Here is a 13,193-nt window from a genome sequence, read left to right on the forward strand (position 1 = left end):
ATGATATTTTGTTTTAAAAAAGAAAGTATACTAGAAGAGATATATTGGAACTCTAAGTACAATTAAATCCTAACTGGAGCAATTTGTCTCCCAAGGTAGGGGCCAAGAAACAATCTATAATGATTTAGGAAAATCCCACAGGAGTTTAAGGTTGAAGATGAATTTTCTATCTCTTTGAACTATGCTTTAGATACTGAATTACCTGTTGCCCTCCCCTGACAAAATCTAAGAATCTCACTCATTTATTCAAAACACATGTCTAGAACAATTGTTTTTGACTAATTATGTTCATCTTTTTTTCCAGTCCAAATATAGTTATTTAACTCTTCCCTAATTCTTTTTTTCATTAAATTCAAACCTGTATTATAAACCCATTCATTTTAGAGACTAATGTTTTCCATATTCCCAAGGTAATCTGCTTAAAACAAAACTGGAAATAAAAATCACAACATTGGACTATTTTGGCAGCACACTGCAGTAATGCAAAGGATAAACAGTGGGAGACTTAAGAGGACAACCACAAGATTTCAGAAGGTTGGGAGGATGTGTTAACAATATAAAGTCAGCAGGTCTAGAAAGAAGTGAGTATCCAACTTTCCATATGGCTCTGGAAATTTATATGGCCAGATAACACATCAGCATCCTGAGATATTTTAACACCTTCCTACACACACAACCACACTTATGCATTTTTTTTTTCCTCTAGGGAAATTGCAACATTGAAAATATTATTTAGACACAAAATGAGCAACATGGCTTTTTTTATTTCTGTAAAGTTGTAGGTCTGATCCATCATTAGGTAATAAAATCAACTTAATAGGTCATGACCAAATCATTTTTAAATGAAACATAAAGAAATATGAAAATACACTCCACATAAGAGAGAATATATTGTGAAATATTTGGTCAAGTTAGGTATGACTGTGTTTGTGTACGAACATACATGTAGTTATGTGCAATTTGAATTGTAAAATTTGCCACTGATAAAAATATTTGGGAACAGATCACATTTTATTTATGTGAAAGCCACAAAGATATAATTGTCCCTCCATTAACAAATTAAATATGCAAAATAAGTGTTGAAAGTCTAAAATTTAGCAACATACTTACATGTGAAAATCACAAATTACACTCTTCTAAAACAGACGTGTGTGTAATATAATACCTATTACAAAGAACATACGGTACTTACAAAATACCATAAAAGGCACAGTGGGAAGTATAGTCGTCAGGAGATCTGGTTCTACTCTAACGTCTCGAACTCAGGCCAGTCACTGTTCCTCCGGCTTCTGTTTTTGACTTAAATAAATGATTCTGGGCTGCAGGTGTGGTCCTTACCCGTGGGACGATCAGAATCACATGGGGAGCCCCCTCCCCCACCAATAAAGCAGCGCATCCCAATGGGGAGAATGTCTTTGAAGGAATCTCAGTTGATTCTAAGATTCTCTCCTAGCTTCAATTAAGAACCCTCAAACTAAACGATGTGCACTGGATTCAACTGTGAATTTTAATACACTTTAAAATTCACCCTCCAGTCTATGGGTGCCTATTCCTGGGCACTACTGACATGAATAAGTGAAAGGTACATTAAAACAAACTACTTTAAATAATAATGTGAATGTAAAGAGGGTTCTAGCGAATAGATATTATTCTTCTCAGCTGCAAACATTCTGAATTAGTGAAAAGTCTCCACATTTACTTTAAAGCAGTGGTTTCCCCAAGTGCGGTCCTTGGACAAGCGGCATCAGCATCCATGGAAACTTTAGAACCCAGGCTCTCGGGCCCCACCCAGGACCTAGTCAGTAAGAAAGACCACGGGAGGGGCTGAGCAATCTGTAGTTTAACAAACCTCCAGGTGATTCTGATGAACACTAAAAATGGAAGTCCCCTGCTTTAAAATATCAGTAGTTTAAATTAGGCATACATTTTTATGTAGTAGATACACTCATGAAAAAATTAGGATTGATCAGTAATAAGCATATTAATGGATACCTAACATTTTCTACCCTCCATGTATAAGACAGTTTTAGTATTGCCATGCATACATATGGCAATATGGCAAGTAATGTTTTTGTCAAAGGAAGTTTCAAAAGACAACAGTCCCTCATGATATTCTAAGGTAGGGGTGGGGAACCTTTTTTTCTGCCAAGAACCAAACATCATTCAATGGCCATACAAAATTATCAATGTGAAAATTAACCTGCTGTATTTGGTCAAACATTTAATTAACTCAACCTGAATGCCTTGGCAGGGCCAGACCAAATGATTTCTGGAGGCTTATACGGCCTGCAGGCAGGACGTTCCCCCCTGCTCTAGGGGTTAGCTCTAGCCACAATTAAATTGGGAAAATGCTACCTGTTAGAGTCTTCTATTAAGAGAATACTGGGTTTCAAAGCACACTGGCATATCAAAGCTTCTGAAATAAGCGTCACTAAAAAATCAACTGTTTAACCCAGTGTTCTCAAGCTTATACAACCCTGAAAGTTTGTGTGTGTGTTTTTTTTTTTTTAATATAATACCCATTACAAAGAACATATGGTACTTACAAAATACCATAAAAGGCAGAGTGGGAAGTGTACACATCAGGAGATCTGGTTCCACTCTGTTGCACTAATAATGTCTAGAACGTAGGCCGGTCCGTGTTCCTCGGGCTTCTGTTTTTGACTTATAAATAAATGATTCTGGGCTGCAGGTGTGGTCCTTACCCAGGGGACGATCAGAATCGCATGGGGAGCCTCCGCCCCCACCAATAAAGCAGCACATCCCAATGGGGAGAATGTCTTTTGTAGGAATCTCTCAGTGGATTCTAATTCTCTCCTCTCTTCAATTAAGAACCCTCAAACTAAACAATCTATAAAGTCAGTTTCAGCTATGAAAATTATAGTTCCACTTCTATAATTTTAGAAAAGGACACATTATTTTTGTAAGCATATCTTTTCAAGAAATCTCATTTACATCTATTTCTAGCAAAGTTCAGTTATAGAAAGGTAGGATTAGATGATAATAAACCAATAGGAAGGTAGTGAACTACATCTATGAATTAAGGTTAGGAAAATGTGGAAATGTGCAAATATTCATTCGCTCATTCAAGAAATATTTACTTGGTAAAATGAGGAGGATTTACTGATATTAATGTTTATAGAAATGCCATTTAATATATAAATTGGGAAATAAATTAAATGTCCAACAATAATAAAATGGTTACAATAATAATGACAGCTATAATATAAAAGAGTAATTGCATTGAGAATACACATATATGCTATATTTGTTTAAACTTATCTAAAGTTTAAAAAGTAAATACTCAGCAAAAAAGAAAGAAAAGGCCTATTTATTTTGAGAGGAAAAAGAGGTAAATAGATATATGCATGGATGATTACATAGTAAATGTAATTAGTTTTGTAGTTATGAGATATAACTATAGTTATGTTTGTGTTCTCTTGCTTTTTAGAATAATACAAGGAGCATGTATTATATTTTAATCAGAAAAATATTAATTTTTCTTTGAATTCCTTTCTGAAGTTCTATTAAGCATTATATGATTATCATACTAAGGTGAAAATTTCTTCTGAATCCTCTCATACCTAAAAATCACAATTTTAAATATATTAATTTATTTTAATATATATTATACAGATTCTTTTACTTTTAAATCATCATATAAAGGGCTTTTATAAATAACTTTAAAATAATAATGTACTTCTTAACTTGTATAATTGTGTATCAAGACTAGTTTTAATGTGCAGTTGCTAAATATATTAAGGAAAACTAATACTGTTGTTCTCCCTGGTCCTCCATTTCATAGTCTCCATAAATTGAAATAATTTCATGAAAATATCAGAATTTTTAATGCAAATCATTTATTTTCTTAAACTTATATTATTGTTTCAGATACCTATATTAATATTGTCATTATATAATTAAAATACAACAAATATTATACATAAAGGAATTAACAGAAAAGAAATTGGGGGAAAGCTACTTAACATATACTGTTTAATGTGTTAATTAAAATTTTAAAATGCTTCCCCTGGAATTAACATTTCCTTGTTTAAGTTATTATATTTCTTTTTAACGTTTTCCCCCAAAATCTCTCTTCTGAATTCTCCAGACCATCCTACAGAGAAGTCTACAAAGAAATGAGCAAACTGATTCTCAAATGTATTCAAATACATTTGGTAATACACATAAGTGAAACTTGAGAAGTCTGTTTCTCAGACTATTGGTCTCAATATAATTTCAGTTATTAAATAATAGATTAGATCACTCAGAGACAGCATACAGGCCAATGCTGGATGGGCAGGTCATTCAATTTTCCAAGCAGTACGCATTAGCAAATTTAATTTGCAAAGTCACAATGACAAGTCTGTGACAGACCGGAAAAGCTCTTGCATATTTAATATATTTATCTTGAAGTAAACACTCAGAATTGATATTTATGATAACACATTTATTTTCAACAGTTATTTTTGCATGTTGTAAACTTAAAACTACTTCTGCTGAAAGGAAAATGTCCAGAAATTTAAAGTTTATATATTTTACCTAAGTTGCAATAGAAACTAGCCTACTCACATTGCACAATTCAGATTAAATGTGCTCATTGAGAAACTTGGTTCACAATCATACTGTGGCTAGGCTTATCTTCTCCCCTGCTCGCTCTTGTTTTTTGTGTCCCCCAAAATTGAGAAAAGTAGTTGATATGAATAAGAATGGTACACAGATCCTTGAGTGACTCTTTATATAAGTATTACAACTGGAATTTCTAACTCACTAATGAAGTTAAACGAATGAACTCTTGTGAAATGAGACAAATTCTTCAATACCTAGAGGTCATTGCTTTGTATACAATATGTATGTGTGCATATTTTAAAATGTCTACCTCTAAATGCATCCTTTTTTTTTTTAATCCTCACTCAAGGATATGTTAGTTTTATGTTTTTGTTTTCAATTGATTTTAGAGAGAGCGAAGGAGAGGGAGAGAGAGAGAGAAAGAGAGACATTGGTGTCAGAGGAAAAGATGCATTGGTTGGTTGCCTCCTTTACGTGCCCCAGCTGGGGATGGATCCCGCAACCTAAGTATGTGCCCTGACCAGGAACTAAACCCGCAACGCTCCAACCAACTGACACACCCGGCCAGGGCCATCCTTTTCTTTTTTACTATTACAAGCATATTATTTACAACAGGGCCTTGCAATCATTCTGTGGATTAGAAAGTAAGGTTGCCTCTCTAACCACCAGTCCAATTCTGGCCTCGAAGCATTCTGTGATCCTCCATTAGTTACGGCTGGTTACCAGTTCTGGCTCTTACAAAGGAAAGCCTCCTTTTACCAAATCACTTGAATCCATTAGAAATGGAAATTCACCAAAGCAACTGCAGCTGACCAGGCCCAATTAGTGAATAACAAATAGCAAAAGCTGCGGAGCCTTCTTCACCAGCCATAGCTGTTCTGGTCAGGTTGTAAGGCCAGGCTGAATATTAAGCCATGAATCCAGTTACAATAGCAATAAGAACACTGTTGAGTCTCCTCAGTTAATTGGTTTAAGCTATTTTCTCTTGAGGATAATCTGACTCACAAGTATTGAGTGGATAAAGAGAATTAGAGGGAAAATATGACTCAATAAATTATACATTAAAGACTTAAATATTTGTACTTTTGTGTTACTAAATTATAACAAGAACAAATTTTGAAATTAATAGATATATTATCCTTGCAAAAACATGAGGTTAGCTAATCATGTTTTATGAAGAAATTTAATTTTTATGAATTCAGAAGATTTCTTTAGTTCTTTGGGTAATCAAAATGATATAACTCTTTAGATTTACCTTATGGAATAACTAAAGCATTAATTTTTCACAAGCAATTTATTTAACAAATTAAGAAAAGATTGTTTTAAATATAACATGAAAAGTAAATTTATAACATTAGTGATCAAAAGAAAATTGGAGAAATAATTCTAGCTCTTAAAGATTAGATTCACTGTGAAGCCTCCATGTATTCTTCTACTACTAATTATGATACATAAAAAAAAGGTAGAAACAGTATGAAATAAGCCAACTTTGGAAAAAAGGAACAGTAAGCAGGTTAAACTGTGCAATAACAAAGAAAGGTAGCAAGTAAAAAAAAACCAAAACTGTAGGGGATATTAAAGCAAAAATATATACATTTTCTAAATATGACAGAGTCAAAGACAGGTATGAACATGAAACACATAAAACACCTAAATTAAATCAAAAGTGATACCGATCACTGTAATAACTTGTTTATTAAATTAAATGTAAAAGCAAAAATAGACATTCCTCAAAAAAATATATATACTGATATTACTGGTAATGATTATAATGATAACATTCAAAAAGGTTGGAATAAACAATCTGAGAACATTCTCAAAATAAAATGGATGACTTTTTAGTTTATATTATGAGTGAATCTGCTATTCCAGGACCTAGCACAGAGTAAGAAAGAGGACCATTAGAATCACAATACACGTAAGTTTGATGACAAGAAGATTTGGGATTGATTTAAATTCCAAAGTAGTGTGAAATTTGAAAATCACCAGCATTAGAAAGGGATGTAATACAATGAAAATATATAGATATCTAAATTTATAAATCTGTAAACTAAATTTTAGGAAGAGGCTGATATGGTATTTCTCTCTATTACGGGATTGTGAAGTGTTGTCTTGAATTTGAAAAGCACTTAAGATTTCAGATACTCTAAAAGTTCAACATAGTACACCCCCATGGAAACCATAGAGTATTTTACACTAATATAAGGGTAATATGCTAATTACACTGGGTTGACCAGACATCTTCCGGATGTCCGACTTCCTTCCGGACATTTAGGGGCAACCAGGCCAGCAAGGGGGCAGTTAGGGGGCGACCAGGCTGGCAGGGGGGCAGTTAGCGGGCAACCAGGATGGCAGGGGACCAGTTAGGGGGCGATCAGACTGGCAAGCAGAGGCAGTTAGGGGTGATCAGGCAGGCAGGTAGAGTGGTTAGGGGCAACCAGGCAGGCCAGAAGGGGAGCAGTTAGGGGGTGACCAGGCTGGCAGGGGGGCAGTTAGGGGGCAACCAGGCCAGTAGGGGACCAGTTAGGGGGTGATCAGGCTGACAAGCAGAGGCAGTTAGGGGTGATCAGGCAGGCAGGTAGAGTGGTTAGGGGAAATCAGGCAGGCTGGCAGGGGAACAGTTAGGGAGCGACCAGGCTGGCAGGGGGGCAGTTAAGGGGCGGCCAGGCCAGCAGGAGGGCAGTTAGGGGGTGACCAGGCTGGCATGGGAGCAGTTAGGGGGCAACCAGGCCAGCAGAGAGGTAGTTAGGGGGTGACCAGGCTGGCAGGGGGAGCAGTTAGGGGGTGACCAGACTGGCAGGGGACCAGTTAGGGGGTGACCAGGCCGGCAGGGGGGCTGTTAGGGGCTGACCAGGCCAGCAGGAGACCAGTTAGGGGGTGATCAGGCTGGCAAACAGAGGCAGTTAGGGGTGATCAGGCAGGCAGGCAGGTGACTGGTTCAGAGCCAGCAGTCCCAGATTGTGAGAGGATGCAGGCCGGGCTGAGGGACCCCCCCCCTCCAGTGCATGAATCTCATGCACTCAGGCAGTAGGCGGGGGGAAGGGGGTCCCTCAGCCTGGTCTGCACCCTCTTGCAGTCCAGGAGCCCTTGGGGAATGTACAACTGTAACCCAGCAGTCGGACATCCCTAGTGCTGCTGCGGAGGTGGGAGAGGCTCCCGCCACCACCGATGTGCTCACCAGCTGTGAGCCCAGCTTCTGGCTGAGCAGTGCTCCCCCTGTGGGAGCACACTGACCACCAGGGGTCAGCTCCTGCATTGATCATCTGCCCCCTGATGGTCAGTGCACATCATAACGACCAGTTGTTCCGCTGTTTGGTCGATTTGCATATTACCCTTTTACTATATAGGATATGAAAAACATTGAAATGAGATCATCCTATTTCTAAAAATTAAAAGCAAATTTTATGTTATAAATATTATAATGGACAAATATACTTTTCAAAATACTGGCATAGCAAAAGGGTTTTAAAAAACTTCTCAAGAAGGGAAGGTCCATTATTTTTCTTTGAGATCCAAGGTAAAGACTAGCCGATCCCATACACCTCAGATATAGTCCAAGAGCCCAGACCTCAGGACTCCAAGTTCCCACCATATTTATAGTGAAATGAAAACCCCTCTATGGCCTGCTTGTAAGATTTCCTACAATCTATGTCCTGCCTGATTACTCACCCAGACCTCCCATTCTGCTTCTTTTTGCTCATTATGTTCCCACTGCAGTGGCCTATTTTCTGCTCCTCACACACATCATGCTCTTGCTGGGTTAGCCTTCCTTGTACTGATTGTTCCCTTTGCTTGGTATGCTTTTCCCTGGTCTACTTTCATGGCACCAATTTGTTCTTTAGGTCTCAGTTAAAGAATACTCTCTTGGACATTCCCCATCTAATTATCCCCCATAGAATCTTGACAATGTCACCCTACTTACTACCTTCAGAGCACTACTCCACTTTAGTTATCTAACTTTTTATTTGCCCATCTCTGTTGTCTCAGTACACTAAAATTAAGCTCCTTGAAGGCAAGAGACCTCATTGGTATCATCGGGTTGTATCCCTAGCATCTAGCATATCACTTAGAACTGTTTTTGCTTGCCATGTTAATATTATTTGTTGAGTAAATAATAAAGGTGAATCCATGTTTCCTCGCCTCCAAATTTATGCTTTTTTTCTAGGACAAACACTGGAAGCAATTTGGTGAATGGACAGACAGTGCCTCAGTCAGGAATCTAGGTTCTCAATCTCATTCCAACTCTATGAATCCTTGCTGTCTCCTCAGGTTTTCTTTTATAAGAAACAGAGGGAAACAAGATCTATAAGGTTCTTTCTAGCTCTAAAATTTCTAATTCTGAAATCTATGGACTTAAAGCAAATTGTCTACAAAGCTTTTTTTTTTTTTTTAATGCCAAATAACTGGAAGAACATTTTAATGGTGGGTTGCTGCTATAAAGAAGCATTTACCACTAAGGTCTCTGGGTAACCAAACCCTGAGAATTTACATTTTAATTTAGGGCAATACATTCATATCATAAAGCTACAGACATCAATCAGTCAAACAGACAATTTGTAGGTGCATATGAATTAAAACATGGGTTTTATTCTTTCATTTACATCCCTAAGAGATAATTAAGTCCTTCTTTTTCATAAGACTTTAAATGAAAATAAATACATCATGTATCAGTGGTATCTAAAAGGATCCATTGGAGGGTTGAAAGAAAACAGAACTGATACCTATTTATAGCAAGTGAAGTGAGGGGAAAAAAGCAAAAGTTTACTGATATTTACTATAGGGATTGACATTTTCTCCTCCTGCCTTCCGTGTGTGAGCTGCTCTGGAGTCACCTGCTGCTAGTACACTCCAGGCACCATAGCAAAAAGTGGAAACCTACACACTGACAAGTAGGTAGCTACTTCTCACTTGTACCATCACTTTCAATGTACTGTGCTATACTTCATATGCAATTTATATACTATCTTTTCTGATTTAACCTATTTCATATGGATGAGTAGCTTAAAATATCTTCTTACCTAATAAAAGAGAAACATGCAAATGACCATCACTCCGCTATGCCCACAGCCAATCAGAGTGAGTATGCAAATTAACCCAACAAAGATGGAGGTTAATTTGCATACACAGGCACAGAGCGGAGTGGAGTGAAGCCTGCTATGAGGGGAAGTGGGGCGGCAGAGGGAGATACTGTAGTGGTGCTTCAGACAGAAGCGGGGACTTGCGGGCTCCCGGCAGCCCGGGAGCGGGGACTTGCCGGCTCCTGGGTGGCTGGGAGTGAAGCCTGGGGAAGGAAGGCCTATTCTTGCACAAATACCGTGCAACGGGCCTCTAGTAAAATTAATAATGACTAAAGATGAAATTCTACCAATGGAAGTTTCACTGAACAACAGGAAAATGACAGATGATGCTTCTGTTTATTCTCAGCATTAGCTCTTCTGCAACCTCATTATAAGATGAAATCAGCGATTTAATTTGTTTAATTAGGCAAATTGGTCAAAAGTTAAAAACTTATCAAGAAGGCTATTTTAAGTATAATTTATTATTAATAAGAATGTAATGTGTTCATATGGCCTGTTGAGATATTTCCAATGGTAATTGAAGTCATCATAATTAACAAAGGCCTTTTATAACCGGCATCCAGAAAAACCTTTACACTTTTTCATCTAGGGACTTTTAATCATATGCCACTTTAAACCAATACTTTGTAAAATTTCACTAAACAAAGATTTAGAAGTCTCTTTTGGGGTTTTTAAATATATTAATTCAGTAGTAAATATTGAATTTATAAGTAAATATTCTTATAAAGAGAGATGCATTTTTTAAAAAACTAATATGCATGTGTAAACAAAAAAATGGTTGAAAATTCTGTTTAAAACAACCCAGTCTCCATCTTTGTACAACAGGGTAACTTTATAATGCCCATATAATGCAATGAATTTTCTAAATGTAATGATTATTTATTGTGTTTTAAATATATATGTGCCATACTCTACTTCTGGAAAGAAAGAACTGGATGCAAATCTACAAGAGAATCATTCAATCTCCAAAAACAACAACAAAAACACCCAAGAATCAATGTTTAAACTATCCTTGCAAAACGAGCATGTCCCCAAGTGCATTAAACATTTCTGAATAGAGTCAAAACTTTTTAAAGAAGCCCCCCAAAACATAAGGTACTATTACTAGAAGAGTTTGAATCTAATCTACCTTTTTTATTAATTTTACAAAAATTTTCCCAGTGACTCCTAATGTGGTCATATTTCACACAGGGTTGCATGCATTAATATCACTGGGAATAGTAGATCAGATCAGTGGAGATTTATGATTCAAAGCCCAACACTTTTTTTAATCACAGAGATTTCATTTTACCTACTGCAAATCACTGTCAATGATGAAACTGGCTGGATTAAATACAAGCTGACTACAACACCATTAAATATAGACAGAATAATGGGTAGGTATGATCAATTAAAATTTTAAGTCAAAACCGTCTCCAAAAATTTTTAACCTTCAGTCTTGATTTATAGCAGCTCCATTACAGGGCCTTCCCCATCCCGTGGGTACCCACAGCACAGCACAATGCCACGCTGCTCTTGCTGTGGACCACATGGACTGCACCACGTTCAATGCCCTGCACCATCAAATACCTATTGTGTGACTTAACCTCACTAAGGTTTACTTGTCTCACCTGAAAATCAGTAAAATAATAGTGCGTGTTACAGAAGATTAGTGTGAACTTTAAACACTATCCTTGCATACAAAGTATTTACTGCCTACTAAAGAATAAGAATATGTATGTTAACTACTATTATAATCGAATCCAAAAATATACCATCCAAAAATATTTAAAACATTTATTTTAGATGCATACACACAAAAAAGCAACTCTGATTAAACCAGTTATTATACAGAAGCAATTAATATTCCATCTCTATGCCATCACCTATTTGAGGATTCAACATCAGTCATCAGAGCCTGAAATAAAGGCTACATTCTATAAGATAGTGAAAAAAAGAAAGTTAGAAAAAAATCTAGACTTTGCTTCTTTAATAATTAGAATAGATTTCATGACTGATGCATATCCCTTCTAGAATCATGTTTATTTATTTATATAAAGTAAGATAAGATCATGAAAGATTGGGCTTTTAAAAAAGCATTTAGTTAGGACATTGTGTTCAATTAATTTTAACATAGACAAGACTCTGCTAAGAAAATAAATAGTAACATAAATATGCAAGGGAATTCGGCAGACTAGCCAAACATCCCAGACGGGTCAAATTTTTAACATGATCAATAAAATAAAATGTAGCAAATAAATCAGCTCAATTTATCGGCATGGGAATTCAAAGTTAAACTTATTTCATTTGGATTTTAGTCAGAAACATAGATCTTGGAATCAGGTTAATAAGAGTTTGTAATGATCTGCATTCTTTTTGCTTGCTTTGGGAATTAACAGTGCTGCTTGCTGGCACAACTCAAGCCTTCTGGGGATTTTGCTTCACTAATTTTGAGTGAATCTAAGGACTTATTGAGATAGATGTTTCTAAAACACCAAGCCAAGAACCTAAATGAATTTCAAAATGAAGTAAAACAAAGTGGAATTTCATAAATAATTGTTGCTTAATAGCCTTTTTTTTCCATCTTATTTTGATGCTTAATTTTTATTTCAAATCTGGACATATAAAACCTATACTGATATGAAGACAAATTTCAGCATAGTATTCATTTTATTCTAAATACTTTTTGAAGAAGCTACTTCGATTTTTATTTTGTTTCACATTGTCTTAGTTTTTACACCCATGCTAGAATTATATTCATAACAATAAAATGAAAAATAGTTTAATCTATTACCCTTTAATTATTGTTAATGCATACACACAAACGTGCTCCATTTTGAGTTAAAATCACTTCAAGTCAATCTTAAATTTATTGTAATAGCATTAAAATTATTCTCTTTAAAAACATACTCAATATTTCTATATTACTGACTATGGGATAGGAAATGTTCTAAATGCTTTATATGTGTTAACTAATTTTAATTTTCACACTAACTGTATGAGGTAGGTACTATGATTACCTTTATTTTACAAACCAAAAAAGTGAAAACAGAGAGATTGTGCGCCTTGGCCAATATCATCCGGCTAGAAAATGGCAGAGCTGGGATTCAATCAAACCCACGCAGTGACACTCCAGAATACAATCTCTTAACACTCTATAATCTCCTCTGTATAATAATGTATATAGTGATTTTATGTGTGTGTCTTGTTAGTATTTAGGGGAAAAACAGTTGTACTGAAGTATGGTAGCAACCATACTTGGGTAAAAACGGCTGTTTGAATTTTAACCCTGCTATTCTGGCTTCTGCACACACTTACTTGCTTAAACAATAGGGTAGTTACCTCAGCACATAAATCCATCCCACATCACAAAGGTTATTTTCCTGTGCCTGTGGACCAGAACCACAGGAGATTGATTCCCACTGACTCAGTAGCTCCAGGAGTTGAAACTGCAGACGACTTTTAGAGATTATTAACTTTGCTCAATTCTGCTTCTGTACAATCTGCTTTCGCAAAATAGGTCCACATTCCAATCCGATGTCCAGCAGGATGTGGCTGGGGGCTCAT

The 13,193-nt window shown here is 36.3% G+C and overlaps 1 protein-coding gene across 4 annotated transcripts in view; it reads right to left on the reverse strand.

Moving 5' to 3' along the window:
* CACNA2D1 (calcium voltage-gated channel auxiliary subunit alpha2delta 1) overlaps positions 1–13,193 on the reverse strand; it is a 393,063-nt gene that overhangs the window by 138,018 nt on the left and 241,852 nt on the right. The window lies entirely within an intron of this gene.

The sequence above is a fragment of the Plecotus auritus genome (assembly GCF_963455305.1).
Source record: "Plecotus auritus genome assembly, chromosome: 4".
Lineage (NCBI taxonomy): Eukaryota > Metazoa > Chordata > Mammalia > Chiroptera > Vespertilionidae > Plecotus > Plecotus auritus.